A 24,313-nucleotide genomic window follows, 5' to 3' on the forward strand; every position below is an offset into this window, starting at 1 on the left:
GGACATTGAATGGTGAAGTGGATAAAGCACTTGACTTGGAATCAGGAAGACTGATCTTCCTGAGTTCAAATCCAGCCTCACACACTAGCTATGTGACCCTGGGCAAATTACTTAACCCTCTTTGTCTCAGTTTCCTCATTTGTAAAATGAACCACTCCAGTATCTTTGACAAGATAATCCCAAATGGGGTCATGAAGAGTCAGGCATGAATGAACAACAAACCACTTCTGACTGAACAACACTCCACTTCTGAAAACAAACGAATGGAAGGAATATATGTCTATGATAGATGGCATTTAGTGGAAAATTTGGACCTGAAGTCACAGGAGCAGAATTAAAATCCCAGATTTGTCCTGTGTGATTTTGGACAGGTCACTTAACTTTTCTGGGTGTCAGTTTCCTCACATATAAGATGAAGGGGCTGGACTACATGGCTCTTCATTTCCCTTCCAGCTCTAGCTTTGTGGTCCTGTGACCTGGCTTTGAGTCCCAGCTCTGATACTTAGGGGCTATGCCAAGGCGGGCAAGCTCTTTGATTTCCCTTGATCCTCCTCTATGAAATGAGACTATGGATTGGATGATCTCAAGTGTGTCTCCCAAGTCTCTTTCTTACAATCTCATAGAGTCAGATGAGAAGAGTGTCATCTTGTACCTGAGTGTCCAAAGTCAACATTAAAGGAGGTTCAACACAAGGAAACCAAGCATCTCTGGATATTCAGAAAAGAGTTTACACTTGTTACAATATGGACAAAAAAAGAGTCATAGAGTTTAGCAGCAACATGACTACATGTGTCTTTTATAGGTCTTATGCGTAGCACAGGGTGATGGAGAGAGAGAAGGGGCTCAGAGTCAGGAATACCAAGTTCAAATCTTGCTGTAAAAGATACTGGCTTCTTGATGATACACAAGTTACATTAGCTTTAGTGAACCCAGGCCACTGCAGAAGAGTAGAAGTTACCAAGGAGATGCTGACAGGCAACGAAGAAGTTTCCAAGCATGGGTATTCTTCTCACTGAAAGGGGATGATGATGAAAATATGGGGTTAGATGATGATGACCACCACCACCAGCACTACTACTCTCTCTGTCTCTGTCTCTCTCCCTCCCTCTTTCTTTCTCTCTCTTGGCCTGAAGGAACTCTCTGAACTATAAAGGGGGACAATAATGGTGCCTCCCCTACTCAGCTGTTGTATGTATCAAATGAGATCATGTCTGTAAGGCACTTTCTAAGTAACATGCTGTCATTAGTAATTTGGAACTTATCTCTGTGGTCAAGAGATGAGCACAGGTCAGAGTTGAGGCCATTATTTCTTTCTTCCCCTTCACAAAGTCACAAAGTCACAGATCTTGAACTGGAAGAGACTTTTCTCTAATCCATGGCCCTAGATGAGGAAAAAAAGTTCCCAGAGGGGATCAGTGACTCATCCCATCCCCTAAAGGCTGAGTAGTAGCAGGGAAGACCTGAATAGGTCCTGATTCCAAATGCAGCCCTCATTTTACCATGTCATATGGCCTTTGACAGGCAGGGGTAGAGGATGATCTTACACTTCCATCCCAGAAGGCAGAAAGGGTATTAAAAACGCCACCAATGTCTCAGGCTCTGCACCTGTAACGGCCTCCTAAGAAGTTCTGGACTGGCTCTATGTGGGCTCTTATTTCTAGTCACTCAGCTGATAGGCTCAGTCCCTCTTAGAAATGCAAGAAAGTAGCCTAGCATTTCCATACACAAAACCAGAGAACCAATGGGTGGGAGGACTTAGGAGAGGTAGATGAAGTGCTTTCCTTCCAATCCAAAGTTTAGCAAGACAAATAATCTCCATTCCAAAAGACTACATTTTTAAATACATCATACTTGTTGGCAGGTAACCTCTGTGAAAGCAGAAGATTATATTGTGCATGGATTCTGTAGATCATCAAGTACAAACTGGGATGCTCAGTACGTCATCAAAATAAAAACTGTCTGAGGAAATAGAGGAATTACCTCTTAATATGATTTCATTCAGAGAACATGACGGAGAAAGCAGAAATATAAATGTTTAACAATCAAGAATTTCTTTTCAAGAAGGAATGGTGGAAACCATACTGTTTCTACTTTTGGGTTGCCTTTTTTTTTCTTTTTTGAGGTTTTTCCCTTGTGTTCTGATTCTTCTTTCACATTATGACTAATGCAGAAATATGTTTAATGTGATTGTACATATGTAACCTATATCAGATTGCTTTCTCTGTCGGGGAGGGAAGGGAGGGAGGGAGAAAAATTTGGAACGAAAAGTCTTATGGAGGCAAATGTTGAAAACTATTTTACATGTAACTGGAAAATAATAAAATACTTTTATGATTATTTTAAAAAACCTTTTCAAATTTTGACCTGCATGCTTTTCAACATATATTTATATCTCTATCTCTATCCATAGATATCACTCCTTAGAATCATTATCATGAATTGGAATAAAATCAAAGATTTAGGCCTGGAGATGATCTTGGAGATCACATAGTCTAACACCCTCAAATTATAGATGAGGAAACTGATAGAGAGGTAAAGTGCTCAAGGTCACACAGGTGACATTGTGGCAAAACTAGGATCTGAAGCCCAGTCCTTTGACCTGACTCTGAGATTCTTTCTCCTGGACTGCATCTGCCCTTAATCTAAACAGGATGGTTATTTGAATAGGCTAAGCTGAGAAGTAATTTATTCAATGAATAGCACAAGGGTACCTCGCTTCACGTTACTGAAGTACTACAGCATCAAACTTTGATTTGTCAGTTCGTCCAGTGACCAACACTGTTCCACAAGTGGGCATGTTGCTGGAAGAGCTTAATCATATATCTCAACAGTCTTGCTATAATTGAAACCAAGAGCAAGAAGGAACTTGCATCTAAATAGGAGTGTGGTTCCCAGGTATTCCTTGGAGAGGTGAAGAAAGAAGTTGGCAGAGTATATTTTGTTATACACTCCAAAGCTACAAGAAACATTCTTTTAGGAGACATTTGGTCATCTTGAATTGTGACATTAATGATAAGTATTTTTTAAAAAATCAAAAAAATTGCATCTTACATGCCAATACTTGTTGCTGAGGATAAAGTAGAAAAATAGTATGAAACACTTGCTGAGATTCACCAAATCAAATGAATATAAACTCTATATGGTGAACAATACATGAGATAGTTTTGCTCATGAATAAGAAGTGAGAAATATCAAAGTTTTGTAGACTATGTAGAAGCTTCATGGCTCTAGATAATAAAACTTTAATAAAAAAGAAAACAAGTGTAAATGTTAGACTTATAGACATGGCAACATAGAATTCATGGCAAGAATGAAACTCACTCTTTTAACAGACTACAGAAACTTCTAGACACAAGAGCTATCTTTGAGTCAGCTGTCCATGCACAGGCAGACTACCTTCTCATTAGAGCTAGGATCAGAATTTGTAATGAATAAAAATAAAGGACAGTAATCATAAAAATACCTAGCATAGAGTTAAGAAGGTTTAACCCTGAATTATTTGAACAAGCTATGAAAAAAATAAAAAGGAAATGTACAGCAGAGATAACATTGACATGCTGTGTAATAATTTATCCAGAAGTTGACCATGTAAATTAATTGCTACAAGATGAAGACAAAGGAGACTAGAAAGCACCATGGTGAGCAAACATTGAACTTGGCAAATCCAAATGGAGAGAGAGGGCTTCCAAAGGCAATATCAGGTTAGAATATACACTTATCTGTAAAATTTTATGAAGGATTATGGATGATTCTGAGCAGTATTGTCTCATAAAGCAGACAGAAGAATTAACAGGTGAGACCACTCTAAAGAAAGCATGCCAAAAATTAATTAATTCATTTTTAAAAAAGAAAGCAAGTTATCCAACTAAGCAAAGGTATCCCAAGAGTATTCAAGGATGACAACAGAAAGAAAACCACAAACGGAAGAAAAATAGAAAAGATTTGCAAAAACTATTATGACCCACTGCTTTTCTCCATTAAGGATAGTGAAATCCCCCTCCTCCCCCCCCGCCGGACCCTAATATCACAGTCTCTAAAGAACTTGCAGAGGAAAATTTCTAAATCACTAAAGAGAATAAAACTGGAAAAAGCAGCCAGATTGGATCACGTATATGGAGAAAAGATCCATGCTGAAGGGGCTACAATTGTGAGGGTTCTGAGGATCTGTTTACAAAGGAGGTAAAGATACCAAAGGAGTGGACAACATATAGGACTTTCTTGATGCTAACAAAAGATGAATGAGGAAACATCAGCAGCTACTGACCCACATACCTTCTCTCCTATCCACAGGCATGCCCCAGAGATATTGTGGGTTCAGTACCAGACCACCACAATAAAGTGGATTTCAAGTGAGTCACACAATTTTTTTTTTGGTGAGGCAATTGGAGTTAAGTGACTTGCCCAGGGTCACACAGCTGGTGTTAAGTGTCTGAGGCTGGATTTGAACTCAGATCCTTCTGAATCCAGGGCCAGTGCTCTATCCACTGCACCACCTAGCTGCCCCAAGTCACACAATTTTTTTTGGTTTCCTAGTACCTATAAAAGTTATTTTTACAATATACTGTAATTTCACTGGTGACTGAGGACAAGAGGGATTGTGCAGTTCTAGGTATTTCTGGAAAAAGTCTCAGTTTTAATTCAAAGATCAAAATTCATTCTATTAAAAAAAAACAACAAATATTCAGTCTGTTTTTGTGAAGAGAGATTTACAATTTTGTATTTCATTATGCATTATATTTGCTATTTGGTTATATGCCATAACTGTAAGTGCCAGAAGAGTAGAAATCAGGTCATATGTACATTTTGTATAAATAGTCCTGAGTGTTCTATGCTCTGAAAACTCAATGGTGTTTTGTGAGTGAATGAATGATAAAAAGATATAAACTGAAAAATTCCTTGCCTTCAAGGTACTTACATTCTATACTGAGGAGCACCATGTGCCTAAAAGAATATATACAGATGTGTTTGGGGGAGGCACTGGAAGCTGGGAATATTGGGAAAGGCTTCATCTTGCAGGCAGTGAACACAGTTGGTGGGTAATAAGGATTTTTAAAAATTCAAATTTATACATATTTACAAATATATGAATTTTAATCTATACTTTTCCATGTTGTGCTATACTTTATTTATTCATTCATTCACAGGTTTGTTCTTTCTTCCTTTTCAACAGGATACACCTGATGCTACTTGGCAGTGATGCTATTATTTTTTAGCAAATACAAATATCTAACCATTTCATAATTTTCTCGAATTCAGTTCCTCTTCATGAGCTAATGGTGAGTGTTGGGAAAACAAATCATTGAAATTTTTTATGGTCAAGGTAATGACTGGAAGAAACTGTGAGGACTTGATGATGTGTGGGATTAGTCCCCTTGGACAATACCTTAGGAAATTAGTGGCCTGTCTCAATCACTATCTCTTCCTGGCAATGTGTCTTTGATTGCTTAATGAAAATCCACTGTTTTCCATAAAAGGAAACTTTTGGCTTTCACAAATTACCTTTTAGAGAATTCAAAATTAGGAAATTATGTAACAGCTTTCACAAATTGGAGGCTTATAAAAATGCTGACATAAAATATGATAGCAATACACAGCGTAGCTTGAAAAAATAGACAAAAATACAAAATGGAGAAGGAATACTTTGGTTTTTGTACAACAATATAAACACGTGATCTTGCCTTTCTAATCAAGTATTTCCTGGCTCAGGGATCCACAATTCTATAATTTATATGCACGATTTACTATATGTGAAAAGGTGTCCTAATACCTTGTAAGAACATGAACATAGTAAACTTCTTGTTTTTATTGTACCTTCTGATCAAGAGTAGCCCCATCACTGGAAGGAGATTTAAGTGATCCATTACAATACATGAAGAACCATGTAATTAGGTGCAGAAGGATCACACTGGGGCTCCAAAGCGAAGGAGTACACATATTAACAGAAGTTAAAGATATAGAGGAACAACTGAGTTCAATTCCTACCTCAGACAATTACTAGCTGTGTGACCCTGGACAAGTCACAAACTTTCTCAGTCTGCTTTTTCCTCTACAAAATGGGAATAATAATTGCACCTACCTCACAGTCCTGTTGGAAAGATTAAATAAATTAGCATATGTAAAGCATTTTGCAAACTTTAAGCTGCTATATAAATGCTAGCTATCATTATTATTAGTGCATCTGTGTGGGAACTCCACATTCACACAATGCTTGTCCAAGAAAGTCTCAGTCAGTGAAGCACATACTCTTTAGGCTGTCCCTCCCAGAAGCCTGGGTGGAGGCTTCAAGATATAATGCCATAATCCAGCATAGACTTTGGGTAGGAATGCTTTCAGCATAAAAAGAGGATAAGGTTTCAGTGAGAAGGTAAGACATAGGGTGATAAGAATCTAGAAAGGCAGGCATAGCTGGGGAAGATACAAAGGTATATGAAGAAATTATAGATGAGTCCAGGATGTGCTGAGAGCAAGGAGGTTAGCTCCAGTACCAAGCTAATATGAAGACTGGAATAGCAGAGACAATGGAAGAGTTTGGTTTAATTTCTGTTGGCCTCTAAGAGAAATCAACCATTTTCTCAAGACTCCTGCTATACCATTCTACTCTATCCCTAAAAGCTTTCTGGGATTGAATATATCTCCCCATTCCTGATTTGTTGGGGACACGAAAGCATTAAATCAGAAGTCAGCTAGGGCTCCCGGAAGATATTTGTTGGGATCAGCCATTTGAGAACCAGTATCAGAGGTGTTTAGTCTTTGATCCAATTTCCTTGCCTGCTTAAACACATCTTTGCTTTGAGATTATACATTATGTGGCTTGCTCTGGCATAACAACACATTGGTGAGAACTCAGTTGTAAATCTGATTACTCAAATGACACCAGAAAGTTGATCAGAACTGAGAGGAAAGCAATATGAAGGAATCCTTGAACTAAATAGATATTTCTGTATAATTTCCAGTTAATAGAGTTCTAGTTAATAGAATGATACCAAAGAGTGTTTACTATGTTTCAAAGAGTTGCATGTATAGTACCATGATAGTTGATATAGAACAGTTCCCTCTTTCACACCCCAACCCAAGCATAGGGGTTCTACCTCCAGGAATTTGGCTGACCAAATCTAGGTAATTCCAGGATATTACTCATTAAGATTCTCGAGGAAAGGAAGTTCATTTTTTGCTTGATCCTCATCACTTCCCTTATCTGACCAGAAATGACCAATTAATTCCCTGAGTTAGGAACAATATCTACCCAACAGCTGACTCAGATCTTGTGAAAAGTACACTCCCACAATCCATGGGAGGAGAGCTCATTTTCTTCTTATCCCTGATTTTGCCCAACAGCAATGGAATGAGGTGCAGAATAGTAGTGGGATAGAGGCATTGACAGTACTCATCCCAGGGCAACATCATTGACTGTGATTATACCTATCTTCTGGCCCCTCTGCAAATACCCAGAAGGTGACTACTTCTCCAAACAATTTCCTTCCTGCCTCCTCACACTAGTCAACTGGTCTACATTCATATGAAATACAACATATGCTTCCTCTTCATGTTGGTCTTTTGGCAAGACGAAGGAGGAAAGTAAGAATAAGGAAGTTAAGTTTGGGAACCGGGGTAAAACAAGGGGAAATTCTTGGAGCTTGTTTGGGGCAAATTGCCTAGTAGCAACACTGCTAACTTTGAAGAATGAACAAAAGTAGATTATAGAATATGAAGTTCTAATCCTCAAGTGACTTGGGAACAAATTTAAATAAATAAATCAATCTATCAGCAAGCAATCATTAAGCAGCTATTGTGTGACATGCATTGCATTCAGCATTAGGAAGAGAAAGACAAAGAGTAAAACAATCCCTACTCTTAAGAGACTTGAAAATAATATATAAAATAAAATTAATTAATTACAATTTTAAAATCCTCTGATATTTTAAAAGACCCCAATTTTTTTTGCCAGCCTTACTCCAGACCTAATTTGGCCTCCACATTCTGTAATCAAGACAATGTTCCTCATGCAGAATATTTCCTAGCCTGAGTTTGTGCCTTTGGAGGGGCCATCCCTCATTCCTTGAAGGTGCTCCTTCCTTACCTCTGACTCATTGAATCCCTTTCATCAAGACCTACCTCAAATACTGTTTTCTACATCAAGGATTCTTTTTTTTTTTAATTAATAAAGTATTTTATTTTTTTCCCCGTTACATGTAAAGATACTTCTCAACCTTTGTTTATACAAGCTTTACAATTTCAGATTTTTCTCCCTCCCTCCCCTCCCTCCCCCCCTCCCCTAGACAGCAGGTAATCTGATATAGGTTATATATATATATATATATATATATATATATACATATATATATATATACATATATATATACATGTACATAATAACTTTAATCCTATTTCTGCATTAATCATGTTATAAGAGAAAAAAAATCAGAGCAATGATGGAAAACCTCAAAATAGAAAAAAAAACAACAGCATCAAAAACAAAAGAAATAGTATGGTTCATTTAGCATCTATAGTCCGCAGTTCTTTTTTTTTTTTCCTGGATTTGGAGATCCTCTTCCATCACGAGTTCCCTGGAACTCTTCTGTGCCATTGCATTGGTGAGAAGAATATAGTCCATCACAGTAGATCAACACTCAATGTTGATGTTACTGTGTACAATGTTCTTCTAGTTCTGCTCATCTCACTCATCATCGGCCCATGCAAGACCCTCCAGGTTTCTTTGAACTCCTCCTGCTCATCGTTTATAATAGTATTCCATTGTATTCATATACCACAACTTGTCCAGCCATTCCCCAATTGATGGGCACCCCCTCAACTTCCAATTCTTTGCCACCACATAAAGAGCAGCTATAAATATTTTTGTACATGTGGGTCCCTTTCCCCCTTACATCAAGGATTCTTAACCTGGGGACCATGGTGCATGGATAGAGTTGAGGAGGTCTGTGACTTTGAATGGGAAAAGAATGAGATCTTTATATTCACCTTGTACTGAAATTGAGTGTTTTCGTAAATCATGAAAATAGGCCACAAACATAAATAAGAGAAGGAATCAACAGGATTTGCCACTTTGGCAAAGTAGTCAGAGAAGGCTTCTAGGAAGAGGTGTTACTGAAACTGGCCTGGGAAGAATTCTCATGTATGGAAAAGGCACACCTGGTGCTGGAGAGAAAGAGGAGGGGAAAAGCATTTCAAGGTGAGGAAATAGCATGGTTGTAATGAGTAGGGGAAGCAATAGAGGCAAAGGACCTTTAAGCTAATGCTTAAAAAGCCTTCAGCAAATGTATGTCTTTCTCCCCAAACTCTCCTTGCAAGAAGGATTTTAGCCAGAGATCTAAGCCACCGGAGAACTTGGGAGGTCTCCTGAAGACATCAGTGGAGAGACCCAAATGATGAAATAGGCAGCCTCTTATCAAAGCTCCAGGCCCCGGGAGTATGGCACACTGACAAATGATATTTGAAGTGATAAGAAATGAACAACGTGAAGCAATGTGTATTAATTCACATTGTACCAAGGCCCCTGAGATATTATCTCTGACTACTGTAGGCATATTTAGGACCAACCTACCAACATTTCCTCATTAGAAAAGTATGCACTCTGAGCTGAAGAGCCACAAATTGGTTATCGGTGACTACAGTTTTCTGAATTGTGCAGAACTGAAGGTTTTTAAGTGTCTGCCAAAGATGGTTTGAAATCTAAGAGGAATGTATTTCTTAGTTAATGGGCCAGTAATGTCAGCATCAAGTCCAAAATGGTTAGAAATGAAATCATTTCATTTTGAAGACTGTTGGCATGGAGCACCTACATTATGGGGTAACTATTTCTCTAGTCAATGGACCTATAACTAGTAAGAGGAAAACAGGGCTCTGGCCCAAGGGGGCTGACATCAGGGATGGGGTACCAGGTATTTCCTCCCTTTTAATGGGGACACACATTCTCCATCTGTTGGTTCCTGCTAGTGACCACAATTGCTACAATCATCCCTGGGCCAGAGCCTCTCCTTGTTGCTATATGTTATCTCTGTCAGTACCCACATTTTCCTAAAACCCTTGCAGAGGTGAAGGTCAGACTATTCCCTCTCTCATATTACTTGATCACCTGCCACCCTGCCCCACCTCAGCCCATATAAAGCTGCTTTATAGGTTCAAAAAAAACTGTGGTGCTTATAATGCCCTTTCTCTTATCACCAAGCAGGTTTCCATCAATCGTGCCAGGTAGAAGGCCCCTATCTGATCATAAAAGAACTTTTCTTTACCTTTCCTACAGGTCTGATTCCAGCATTCAATTACCCCCCCTCTCCTCCCCTTTCTTTTTATCCTTCCTTTTTATCTTTCCAGCCAAGAAGGCTTTATTAAGCACTATATGCCAGGTGAGGTTCTAAGATACAAAGAAAGACCAAAAAATAAAATAAATGAAAAAATAAAAAAACAAACCCAGCAACAAACAAAAACCATGCACAAACACACACACACACACACACACACACACACACACACACACACACACACACAGCTCCTGCTCCCTAAGAGCACACTCTGATTGGGGGAAACAACCTATAAATCTCTAGGCACAAACAAGGTATTTTTAGAGTACAAGAAATTTACCTGCTGGGGAACCAGGAAAACTCTCCTGAAAATGGCAAGAAAGATGAGACTAAAAGGGCACGGAAGGGCAGAGTATGGTGGTCAAGGAGCCAGGCCATGCCAAGGTACAGAATTTGGTGATGCTGACTTGTGTTTGAGGACCTGCCAGGAGGCTGAGGAGCTGGATCCTAGAGAGGATTCCAGAGGATTAAAGGAAACGTCTTGAAGGCAGGGATTATCTGCATTCCTTGTATTTGTACCCTCAGGGTTTAGCCCAGTGTCTACAACATAGTAAGGATTTAATAAATCAATCAATATCTCTCTCTCTCTCTCTCTCTCTCTCTCTCTCTCTCTCTCTCTCTCTCTCTCTCTGCCTGTCCCTGTCTCTGTTTCAGCCTCCCTCTCTCTCCCTCCCTCCCTCCCTCTCTCCCTCTCTCTCTCTCTCTCTCTCACTCTCTTTCACTCTCCCCTCGTCCCAATCTTCTTCAGGTTTTACCTGTCATGCACCTGCTCAAACATCTTCTGTGCGTCCTTCTTACCTTCAGAATCAAATAATCAAGTCAAAGAAAGTAAGAGGGTTGAAGGGCTTTAAAAAGTAAATGGAGGGGCAGCTAGGTGGCACAGTGGATAAAGCACTGGCCCTGGATTCAGGAGTACCTGAGTTCAAATCTGGCCTCAGACACTTGACATTTACTAGCTGTGTGACCCTGGGCAAGTCACTTAACCCCCATTGCCCCCTCCCCCCCACAAAAAAAGGTAAATGGAGGGTTTGATATTTGATCCTGGAGGTAAAAGAAAGACCTACACTTTAGAAAGATCCAGAATCTGGAGGTGAAACAGAGACAGAGACACAGAGATATGGAGAGGCAGATGGAGACACAAAGACAGAGAGGAAGATGGAGAGAGAGAGAGGAGGCAGAAACAGAAAAAGAGAAGAGAGTAGAGGGAAAGAGAGGGAGGGAGGGAGGGAGGGAAGGAAGGAGAGAGCATTTATTTAAGAACTTTCTAAGTTCTAGGCACTGTGCTAAACCCTGAGGGTACAAATATAAACAATGAGGATAACCTCTGCCTTTGAGGCACTGACATTCAGACAATGTGCAAAGGGAGCAGGCAATGAGTGATGGGGGCTGGCATAGGAGTGTAGAGAGGGGAGTGAATGCTAACATCCAATGATGTTGAGAAGGTAAAGTTAACAAGACTTGACAACTGACTGTATGTTTGTTTGAGCTACAGAAAAGAGAGGAAGAGACCTCCTAGGCCATAAACATGGTGACTGAAATGACTGGGCCTTGAGGAAAAGGGAAGAGCTTACTGTGAAAGAGAATAGTTGGGTTTTTTGGACATAATGAATATGAGGTGCCTACAGGATTAACTTGATTGTTGTCCTTAAATGAGTGTGCTTTCATGTTCAATTCAATTTAATAAACATTTACTAAGTATCTAGTTATGAGCCAGGCCCTGTGCTAAGAGTGGGTGTAACAAGAAAAAGGAAGACAGTTCCTGCCCTCAGTGAGTTTACAATCTAAAGAGGGAACACACCACACAAAAGGAAACTGAGGGGAGCTAGGTGGTGTAGTGGAGAGAGCACCAGCCCTGGAGTCAGGAGGACCTGAGTTCAAATCCAGCCTCAGACACTTGACACTGCTTTACCAGTAGGAAAAGTCTCTCAAGTTCAAATATTGATGTCTTCAAACATAAGTGTTTATGCTTTCTCCTTTCTTGGCTTTGGACTTAAGGTCTAAAGCACCCCTCCCTCTCTCCAGGCACTGCAGTTCTCTAGTTTGGGAGTTTAATTAAAATATATGCCTGGTGATCTCCAAGGAGGGTGGGAGGAAGCAGTGGTGTATGTCTGCTTTAGTAAGCAGGGGGATTTATTCACTGTACAGAGCTTATGTATCCATGGAATTTTTCTTGGGTGTCTTAACTCCAGGGTGGATTTATAGAGGCTCAGAGAAAAAGCCTGGAAGTCAACCCATTCCCCTGGTTATGAGCTACACAAAAGCTTAATTGACAAGTCAAGGAGAGACCTAGGTCATGGTTCCCAAGGAAGCAAAGGGCTTCCTTCCAGCAAAGCTTCACATCCCAAACACCCCAAGTCCCTGAAGACTGCAGGAGTAGCTGCCTGAGGCACCTGGAAGGAGGGACTCAGGGACTACACTGTGAGGGGAGGAAGAGTCTCAGCACTAATTCTTATTCCTTCTGGTTCTTAGGCAGTAACACCAGAAAAGAGGCAGATGTATGCCACTCCTACCAGAGTCTGCATCCTAAGTGATGTGTGCTGACAATCATCTACCCACTTATGGACATTTCTCCGGGGAAGGGAATCCCCTCAAAAGAAAGGCTAAATAAGACTTGAACTGGGCAAGGAGACTTGGATAGGATTTGGCTAGGCATCTCCCATAAGGTAAAACCCCAAATCCCTAGGCTAATATTCAAGGCCTTTATCATTCCTACTTCTCTACATAAATCAGTAAATGTTAATTAAGTGCCTACTACCAGTGCTGAAAGGCAGGGTGGTTTAGTTAAAGAGTTGGCCTTGGAGCCAATTAGACCTGGGTTCAAATCCCTGGGAATATCACTTAATGGCCTAGTGGGATCTATGGACCTCTTACAAAAATCCTGTGTTTTTTGTTTTTTTGGTGAGGCTATTGGGGTTAAGTGACTTACCTAGGGTCACACAGCTAGTGTTAAGTGTCTGAGGCCGGATTTGAATTTAGGTATTCCTGACTCCAGGCTGGTGCTCTATCCACTGCATCACCTAGCTGCCCCAAGAATCATGTTTTTAAAAGCATAATTATATATATATATATAAAAGGTTACAAAGGCAATCACATTGAAATGCTCCAGGTTAGAAACTCCTGGTGAATAAATGGAATAAATATCAGGAAAATTAGGAGGATATTGAGGAAAATCCTAGGCATTGAGCAGGTCAGGAATGGAGGCTTCATGTAGAAGGTGGCCCTAGAAGTCAGTCCTGAATGAAGGACACTAGGAATGCTAAGAGAGTCCAAAGCAGAAAGCTGAGGCTGGTATGAGACAGGGAGAATCATAGAACCATAGGACTTCTAAGGGTACACTGCTTGCCATCAGCCTGGCCAGAACTGGTTTTCTCCAGTGCTCCTCAGTTTGCCTGTAGATTTTTGGAACTGGGCCTCACTGATGCCTGAAAGCTTTCCTAAAACTTAAGTTTAAATGAACATATCCAGAACCCAAATCCCAAGCCTAGAGATACCATGGGAAGATTACAACTTTGAGCTTCAAGCATCCTTTTCTCTCCAAGAAGGCAACAGGAGTAAATGTGAACTTATGTAGATGTCATCTTGGCCTGATTAACTCTTAGAAAACAATGCCAACCTTCATGTGAGTAATCAGGAAATTTTAATCATTTGTACTTTTTAATCAGAGTTAAATTGAGCAAAGTAGTTTAAGAGATAACATGAATAAGGGAAGCCATTTCTGGGAAACAAAGAAACAAAAAAATGATTCCTTTTCCCATAATAGCTAATATTCAGAAATGAAGAACAAACTGAGAACAACAAATATAAAAATTTACATTCATAAAGGGCAGTACAAAAGGTCACCTAGGAATGGTCAAGCAGGTCATAAATGACTCACCTTTCACTTAACCTCTTAGATCCTATGCCCATTGTTGATATTGGGCCTCTCTTCAACTAGTCTTATTCATGTTTCAACCACAGATTCTTAAGGCAAGGGAGATTTCCTAGGATTGGAAAAGACAAGAAAGAAGGCAAATTAATGATAAAGCCAAATTCTCTGGCCACCAGTGCACATGAGCCAATTGTGATGTTGTGTTAAATACTACTGATGCATATTACAGGCTGCAGGGTCTTGGAATAATCAATTAAGAGCCATAAGAAAGCTTAGAGGCCAACCACTCCAACCTCTTCATTTAGAAGAAGAAACTGAGGCATAGGAAAGTGATTGGTCCAAGGTCACAGGGCTAGTAAGAGTCAGAGAAAGGCTTCAAATCAGAGTCTTCTTAACTCCATCGTCCATTACATCATGATGCCTTACCAAACTATGTGGTATATATGATGTTTCAATCAATTAACTACTATTTAATAAATGTTGATTATGTGCAAAGCTTTAGGGAGATGAAGATAAAAATGAAAGTCCCTGCCCTCAGAGAGCTTACATCCTAGTGTAGGAGACCACATGAATGTACAAAATATATGCGATTTGTTTGCAAAAGAAATACAAGGTAGCTGGGGAGGGAGGGTGCTGGGAGTGAGAAGAGACAAGCAAGACCTCATGAAGAGAGCTGACAGATTCCAAAAAGGGTAGGAGAGGAAGGGGTACCTTTCATTCATGGTGGCAGCTGATACAAAGACAAGGAGGCAGGAGATGAACTGTTATGTGTACAATGAATCTAGTGGGATAGTCTGGCTGAATTACAGAGTACAAAGAGGAGTAATGTGAAAAGCATCTAGGTAGTGTAGTGGATAAAGCATAAAGCCTGGAGTCAGGTAGACCAAAGTTCAAATCTGGCCCCAGACACTTACTAGCTGTGTGACCCTGGGCAAGTCACTTAACCCAGCTTGCCTCAGTTTCCTCATATGTAAAATGAGCTGGAGAAAAAAAAATGGTGAATCACTCCAATATCTTTGCCAAGAAAACCCCAAATGGGGCCAGACACAACTGAACAAATCGAACAACAATGAAAATTGGGAAAGTAGGAAGAGAGACAGATTATGGCGAGACTGAAGTGTCAAGAAAAAAATGGAGGCTATGGAGATTTAATGAATGAATGAATGAATGAAATGTATTTTAAGTGCTTACTACATACCAAGCACAGTGTTAAACACTGGGTAATCAAATATAAAAAGAGAGAATCCCTGCTCTGAAGATGCTTATATTCTTGGAGAATAGATCCAGAGTGGGTCACTTCCAGGTCCCCTTCATTTTAAATTAACTACATTGTTCTTTAAAGTCTTTTGTACTAGGCAAGGTTGTGGAATTGAGAAAACTCTAATTCTCATATCTTTTGTTTTTATCCTATCCTTTCTAGGCTCAATAAAAGTAGAACCAAGAATGGAGCTCCCTTAAATGAGTGAATGCATGAATGCATGAATGAATGATGGAATAAGGTATAGATAGGTCTTTTCATCTTCATCAGCTGCTCAAAAATCATAACTTATAATTTTTGCACAGTCTTGTGATTTCATTAATATACAACTCTCTCATCAAGGAAACTTCCTCTATCAACAGAGGTCAATGCCCACTGTCATTTATGACTGGGGTACAAGAAGGGTAATTGGCTGGTCTATGGTCATACAGCTGGTTTGTTTCAGAGTCAGGACTTGAACCTGGGGTATTTCTTGACTCCAAGGTCAGTTTCCTATTCATGGGTCACATTGCCTCTGTTAATAAAGTACTTTCCTAATGAAAACTGTTGACAGTAAGGAGAGTGATGTGCCTATCCCCAATCTAAAGCTGAGTAGAGTGATCATCAGAGAAGATGTACCACTGATTTGTTCATGGTCATACAACTAGTTTCTTGAGAGGGATAAGCAAATAAAAGCTCATTTAAGAAGGTCATGAGCACCTAGAATTAGGAGAATCATAGAAAGCTCCTAGGAGGAGACAGTACCCACCTATATGAATGCAGGGAAAGAAGTCCATGTTAAGAAATAGTCAGTCATCTACTTTGTGAGATACAAGGAGAGGGAATGTGAAACCAGGCTTGAGGGGTAGGATGGAGATTGATGGGAGAGGCCTATAAATGGCACACTGTAAAATTTGTATTTTATCTGAGGCCACTGAAGTGGCAGCATAGTATAGTAGGTAGAAAGCTGAACTTAATAGTTAGGAAGCTGAACCTTCCACGATACATCACCTCTCCAAGTTCTAGTTGCTCATTACCTCCTAAAATCACCTTATCTTTTCTTATCTGTGTCCATATTACATTTTTCCCATCAACTCTTGGAGGGAAGAGACCATTTCATTTTTTTGTCTGTATTCTCACGCTTTCCCTATGCCTTGTACAGGTTGGGCTTAGTAAACATTTGAGGATTAACTGAACTCAGTGCAATCTTTTCAACTTATAGATGGGAAAACTAATCCTAAATACTATACATCTGTTAACAAGTAGCAAATGAAGAACACTGGCTTTGAGGTAAAAGGGCCTGGCTTCAAATCCAGATTCTGGTCCCTTAATGTTTGGGCGACCTTTGTCAAGTAATGTAACCTCTCCAGGACTCATTTTCCTCATCTATAAAATAAAGAGATTGGATCCAATGATTTCTCTAATGTGCCTTACAGTTCTAAACCTATGATTATATACTGAAGTTTCACCTTTAATTTCCTTCTTGATTTGCTCTCGGAACAAAAATGGTGAAAACCAAAGAAAGAAAGAGGAGAAGAGAGGAACTAGGGAAATCACTTAAAAAAAAAAATTGTTAACACAGGGTTAACTAGGCTTAGAAATTTGGCTGATCTGTTTCATGTTATCATTTCTTAAACTCAATGACTCAAAGGGGCAGGTTCTCTTAGCATGAGAAATCCCAAAAGAGGAAATGAGGGTGGATCAAAATTTTGATTTCCTTAAGACGATTAGAGTCAATTGGTTAGTTTAAATCTTGAATTCATTTAGCAACTTTACCTTGAACTCTGGAAGAACCCCTTTCCTTTCTTTGTTCCTTTCTCTTAGCCACTTTTCATTTTAATTGCTACACCCCCTTACCACTTGTACAAAGGCCTAAAGAACTTGGAAGTTTGGGCATGTTCCTAGTGGAAAAGCCCTGCCCAAACCCACCCACTGACCACTACCCACCACCCATTTCCACACACAAACCTCATTCTTTCAGGTGTTTGTGAATTTTCCTTTCCCTTGGTGACTCATGAACTTTTATGCTATACTCTTCTCTGCAGAATAAGAATCATACCCTGTATTTCAAATGTTCTCAGGCATGGAGAAGCAAGAGTATTCAAGAGAACCTAAGATTTCTTAAATTGTCTTAATGCAAAGGAAGCTTATTGTACATTCCAAGATGGGTTCTTATTCAAGGTGAATAATCTGGAAATAAATGTGCTAATGAGACACCTAACCAACTTCAAAAATCAAGGGTTCAAGTGTGATGTGTGTGTATGGGCGGAGTGGGTTGAGGCAGTGATCCAGCCAAACTTTCTCAACATTCTCCTCCAAACAACTTTAAAATGATGCATCAAATAGAATTCTGGAGAATCAGAGCCAACAAAAGGTCAGGGTGAGACATTTTTCCAGCTAAGAACAACTCAAGAGGTTGGTGGGAGAGGTTCGTAAAACCAGGGGAGGAGGAGGAGCCATCCAAGAGTGCATATGATAACAATACCAGCTGTGGGCCTTGGAGGTGGTAATAGTGGCAGCAGCAGCATCTGGATCTCTTAGGCCAGATGTAATATGGGGGCCCGACAACTGGTCAGAAATAGATTATAGAGGACTTTCTGTTATCACTGGGTACAAGATCTGGTGCTATTTGGCAACTTCATTGACCACACACAGTTCTGGGTCATAGTTCCAGGATAGAGAAGAGTAAGTGTGATTAGTCACAGGAAGCAGTGGCCCCCAGTAACAGTTTCAAGGCCAAGAGAAGATATAATGCTTTTGCCTGCAGGGGAAAAGGAATCTTTCCTGCATAAAAACTATATGACATACCATAAAAACAATGAACACACCAATCCCCAGATCATACTATCTTGAAAGCACTGAAAAATTATAGATCCTCGGGACAAACTCTAAAAATAGCAGCATGAAAATGCCTGAAGCTTAGGACTGTTCCTCCCTATCGAAGGTGAGCAATCTAAGTTTAACTTAAAGTTAAAAGTCAAGAAAAAGGTTAGGAAAATGAACAAACAACAAAAAATTACCTGAAATAAAAAACTACTATGGTGACAAGGAAGATCAAAATAAAACTAAGAAGATAGCAATATCAAAGCAGCTACAAAGTATCAAAGGGGGAGAATGTGAATCACATACAAGCTCAACAAGGATTCCTGAAAGAGCTAAAGAAAGAGATAAGAGTAGTAGAAGGAAATCTGAGAAAATAAATGAGTGCTGAAAGAAAATTATAAAAAGATAATTAATATATTGGTAAAAAGAGGCACAAAAATAGTGAAAAAATAACACCTTAAAAAACTGAATTGACCAAAAAAAAATGGTGGGCACAAAAATTTACAGAAGAAAAATATTCCTTAAAAAGCATAATTAACCAAACCCCCTCACACTCACGATGTAGAAAAATAAATACAAAATCACACTGAAAAATTAGCTTCTTAAAAATTAGAATTATCAAACTGAAGATAATTATTCCATAAGATATCAAGAAACAATAAAACAAAGTCAAAAAATATAAAAATGGAAGGGAATGTGAAATATTTCATAAGAAAAACAACTGACCAGGAAAATAGATTGAGAAGAGTTAATTTAAGAATTATTTGGACTGCCTGAAAGCCATGATCAAAAAAAAAAAAAAAAGAGAGAGAGCCTAGATATAACATTTCATGAAATTTAGAACCAGAGGGTAAAATAGACATTGAAAGAGTCTACAAATCACCTCTCAAAAATGTTTCAAAAGGAAAAGTTTCGGGAAAATTATACCCAGATTCCAAAGCACCTATGTCTTGAAAGCTGTCAGAAGGAAATAATTTAAATATGGAGCCACAGTCAGGATCACATAAGATTTAGTACCTTCTGCATTAAAAAAATGGAGGGGTTGGAATATGATATACTAGAAGGCAATCGAACTAGGACTACAACCAAGAATAACCTACCCAACAAAACTAAGTATAATCCTTCAGGAGGGAAGATGTTCAGGTCTTTCAAGCATTCTTGATGAAAAGACCAGAGATGAACAGAAAATTTGACATTCAAATACAAGACTCAAGAGAGCCATAAAAACAAGAAAGAAAAATCATAAGGTACTTAATAAAATTAAACACTTGACAGTGATGATACATGTAACTTCTAAGAATTTTATAATTATTAGGGCAGGTAGAAGAAGTCTACATAGACAGAAGTCATGTGTATGAGTTGATTATGTTGCGATGATCTCAAAAAAATTAAGGCATAAGAAAGAGGAATGCACAGGGAGAAGGGAGAAGGAAGAGAAAAATGAGGAAAATGATCCCACATAAAAGAGGTGTGCAAGGAAGAGCTTTTATAATGAAGAGGAAAATAGGAGTGTGGGGTGAAGAATGATAAATAGAAGAAAACAAAATGAAGGGAAATATGCAGGATTCATGACTGTAAATGTGAATGGGATGAATTTGCCATAAAACAGAAGCAGATAAAAAACAGATTAGAAACCAGAATCTAATAATATGCTATTTACAAGAAGCACATTTGAATTATAAAAATACACTCAGGGTTAAACTAGGGGCTTTAGTAGAATCTACTATGTTTCAGCTGAGTTTAAAAAAAAGGCAGGGATAGCAATCATGAGATCAGACTAAGCAAAAATAGACCCAATTAAAAGAGATAAACAGGGAAACTAAATTTTGCTAAAAGGTACCATAGACATTGAAATAATATCAACACTAAACATATGCACACTGAATGACACAGCATCCAAATTCTTAAAGGAAAAGTTAAATGAGTTATAGGAGGAAATAGACAGTAAAATTACATTAGTAGGGGCCTCAACTTAACCCTCTCAGAGCTACATAAATATAATCATAAAATAAATAAGAAGGTCTTTAGGAGATGAATAGAATTTTAGAAAAGTTAGATATGATAGACCACGAGAGACAAGTAGATGGAAATATAAAGGAGTGTACCTTTTCATTAGCAGTATATGACACCTTCACACAAAAATGATAATGTATAAAAACTTCACAAACAAGTGAAGAAAAGCAGAAATATTAAATGCACCCTTTACAGACCACAACGAAATAAGAATTCCATTCAACAAAAGGCTTTGGAGCATAAATTTTAAAATTAATTGGAAGCTAAATAATAGAATCTTAAAGAATGAATGGGTCAAAGAACAAATCTTAGAAACAATAATGTTATTAACAATAAAAATAACAATGAGAAAACATAACAAAATTTGTGGGATGCAGTCAAAGCACCATCTTGGGGGGAATGTATATTTCTAAATGCTTATATTAATAAACAAGAGAAAGAGTAAATGAAAGAATTGGGCATGAGATTAAAAAAAAACTAGAAAAAGAGCAAATTAAAAATCCTTAATTAAATTCCAAAATAGAATCCTAAAAATTAAAGGAGAGATTACTAGAAAGTTGTGGGATATGATTGTGATAGAATGCTACTGTGTTATAAAAATGACAAACAGGATAGTTTCAGAAAAACCTGGGAAGATCTGTATTAATTGATGTAGAACAAAGTAAGCAGAACCAAATAATTGTACACAGTAAAAGCAATATTGTAACTATGATCAATTGTGAAGGTCTTAACTACTCTGATCAATACAATGATACAGTTCCAAAGGACTTATGAAAAATGCTCTCTGTTCCCAGAGAGTGAACTGATGAACTCTGAGTTCAAGTTGAAGTATAACTTTCACGTTATTTTTCTTGACTTTTTTTTCTGCAACATGATTAATTTGGAAATATATTTTGCATGATTTCACATCAATAGGTGATATCACTTGCCTTCTCAATGCCTTCTCAATGGGTGGGGGAAGGTCTGGGAGGAGGAAGCAAATCTGAAACTCAAATTTTATAAAATAATGTTAAAAATAAATACATCTTGTAAGTGTGTACATACATGTATTTGTATGTATATATACACATGTGTGCATATATCTGTGTCTGTATATCTATATTTCTCTATCTACATCTATCTTTACATATATATCTCTATATCTATCTATCCATCCATCCATCTTTCTATCTTTCTATCTGTATGTCATCTATTCTAATCCATACCAGAAAACATCCCCTCTCTGCTGCACTGAAAAAGGAGTCATTTGGACTTTACTTGAAGACTTTCAGGGAAGGGAAATCCATTCACCACCAAGGTAGCCCACTCTATTCTGAGAGTTGCAATTGTAAGAAAGTTTTCCTAAAAATCAAGCCTAAATTTTCTCTTTACAATTTTCATCCATTCCTCCTAATAATAAATTAATTCCTCTTCCCCATCTAGGTTTTCAGGTACTTAAAGACCACTTTACTCCTTTCCCTATTCTCTAAGCCTTCCCTTCTCCAGGGTAAATATCTCTAGTTCTTTCAATGGATCTTCCAATGGCAAGGTCTTGACTTTGCAATTCTTGTTACCCCATTCTGGACACTCTCTAACTTAACAATATTTTTTCTAAAATGCAGTGCCTAGAATATAACAGAATATTATGAATGTATTCTGAACAGGACAAGAGTATCACTTTCTTATCCATGGAAATAATGCCTCACTGTGCCTCCCTTACTGAAGTCCAAGATAACATTCAATTTTCACAGATACTGTACCAATCCAACTTTTGGAATAGAGAAAGGTCAATATTTTAAACTTTTTCTTTCTAAAGAAAACTCATTGAAATAGGGTCCCAATTCAACCACAGATAAATCTTATGTGTGGGTGTTTCAGGGTGCTGGAGAAAGGCAATGCCTGTGTTAGGAAACTGTATTCTTTCAATCCATTCTTCCATCAATCCATGCTTCTATCAATTCATTTATTCATTCATACATTCATGTGATGAACCTCAGAGGTCATTCAGTCCAACTTCTATCTCAACAGGAATTGCCTCTACAATGTTCCTGAAGACTTCCAGTGATAATGAAACCAACTGGCCCCTAAAGCAGATATTTCCACTTTGGGAGATGTTGAATTGCTAGGCAGTTTTCCTTCTATCAAGTCTACTCTAATTTAAGCAGCATGGGACCATGGAGTAGACAAGCAGGGTTCACATACCAGCTCTGCCACTTACAGTCTATAGGACTTTGGGTAGAAGTCACTTATCCTGTTGAAGAATCAGTTTCCTTATTATAAAATGAAGAAGTGGGAAGGAAGGAAGGAAGGAAGGAAGGAAGGAAGGAAGGAAGGAAGGAAGGAAGGGAGGGAGGGAGGGAGGGAGGATTTGTTATGTGCCTACTATGTTCCAGAGACTGTGCTAAGCTCTGTACAAATATTATCTCATTTCAAACCCTCACCTAAACACATACTTTCTGTGTGACCCTGGACAAGACATTTAATCTCTCTTGGCTTTTGCTTTCTCCTCTGTAAAATGAGGGTTATGGATCATGCCCAAGCTCCCTTCTTTCTTTAAATCTATGATCCTATGAAAAGATAGGAAGGGACCAATTTCAATGCCAAACAAAGGACATAACCATTTACTTGAAGACAATGACCACACGACTCCATCCTGCCTAAAATTTGGCTTCTGAAACTGAACACAATAGGAAAGATGGCATGTGGATGGGCCAGAGGACAGGTGGGGGCTATCACTATTATTCATTCATTCACTTATTCATTCATTTCAACATTCAACAAACATATATTAGGTGCCTATGCCCAGAGCATTGCACAAAGCTCTAACAAAATAAATTGTTTCTATTCTTGAAAATTTAAAGACAACAATAGTTAAAAGATGAAATAAAAAATATTTCTCTGTGAATCTCAGATATGCCAATCACTTGCCCTATGCTCCAATCAAGATCCTTGTATCTTAGCCTAAAACCCTCCTCTCTAGCCATCACTCCTCTATATGTTTTGTGTCCTCCATTATAATGTAAGCCTCTTGAGGGCAGGGCCTGTCTTGCTTTTGTATTTGCATCCCCAATGTTTCACACACAGTAAGTGCTCTTCATTCTTTCAAAGCAAGGTTCAATATGAGATTAAGGATCAAGTAAAGGGTCCACAAAGAAGGTTTGGGGGAGTTAACAGAGAGAAGAATCTGAACTAGAATCATTAGAGAAACCTCCATGGAAGAGAAAGGAGCTTGGCACTTTACCTCTTCATATGATCATAGATATAGAGCCAAAATGGATCATAAAGAGCATCTAGTTCAACTCTCATTATACACATGAGGAAAGTGAAGCATAAAGACATTAAGTGACTTATCTATGGTCACACAGATAGTGGCAGAAGTAGAATTTGAACCCAGATATCAGTTTTCATACCCAAAGCGCTTTTCTTCTCTGGGCCTCAGCATGCCATAATATTTGTTGTAGTTGTTCAATTGTTTCAGTTATGTACAACTCTTTGTGACACCATTCAGGGTTTTCTTGGCAAAGATACTGAGTGGTTTGCCATTTCCTTCTCCAGCTCATTTTACAGATGAGGAAACTGAGGCAAATAGGGCAGCTAGTGTGATTTGAACTCATGAAGATGACTCTGCTTGATTCTAAGCCCAGTGCTCTATCTACTGTACCACGTAGTTGTCTACTCATAATATTAGCTGTCATTCAATTTAACTAGTGCCCTTTAAGCTTTGTAAAACATGTTATTGTGCCTACACTAACCCATTTGATCCTAATAACAGCCTTGTGAAATAAATCCTAAAGGTATTGTAATCCCCACTTGGCAAATAAGGAAACCGGTTGAGAGGGCCACTTGCTTATATGTTTAACTATGCTGTAACTATGCCCTGCACTCGAAACCCAAAGTAGTCTCCCCAATAACTAGAGTTCCATGGAGTCAGTATCCTCTTTGTTCTACGTCTGTATTGTTTTTATCTGCCATCCATTTCAAGACTTGTATAAATGTGGCTTTAATTTAGGACAGTTAGAATTCTCTTTTAGTAACCTCCAAGGAAAACAAAATTATTTGTTGTATTTGAAACTGGCT

General features: G+C 38.5%; 1 long non-coding RNA gene across 2 annotated transcripts in view; it reads right to left on the bottom strand.

Moving 5' to 3' along the window:
* Positions 1 to 821: 821 nt before the first annotated feature.
* LOC122737281 overlaps positions 822 to 24,313 on the bottom strand; it is a 120,618-nt gene continuing 97,126 nt past the window's right edge. For both annotated transcript variants that reach the window (XR_006354242.1, XR_006354241.1), the window contains exons 2-3: positions 14,191 to 14,296; positions 822 to 1,012 (exon numbers count right to left, since the gene is read on the bottom strand). This is a non-coding gene — a long non-coding RNA (uncharacterized LOC122737281). The remainder of the gene's footprint in view (positions 1,013 to 14,190; positions 14,297 to 24,313) is intronic.

Source organism: Dromiciops gliroides, chromosome 1 (genome assembly GCF_019393635.1).
Source record: "Dromiciops gliroides isolate mDroGli1 chromosome 1, mDroGli1.pri, whole genome shotgun sequence".
NCBI classification, from domain to species: Eukaryota; Metazoa; Chordata; class Mammalia; order Microbiotheria; family Microbiotheriidae; genus Dromiciops; species Dromiciops gliroides.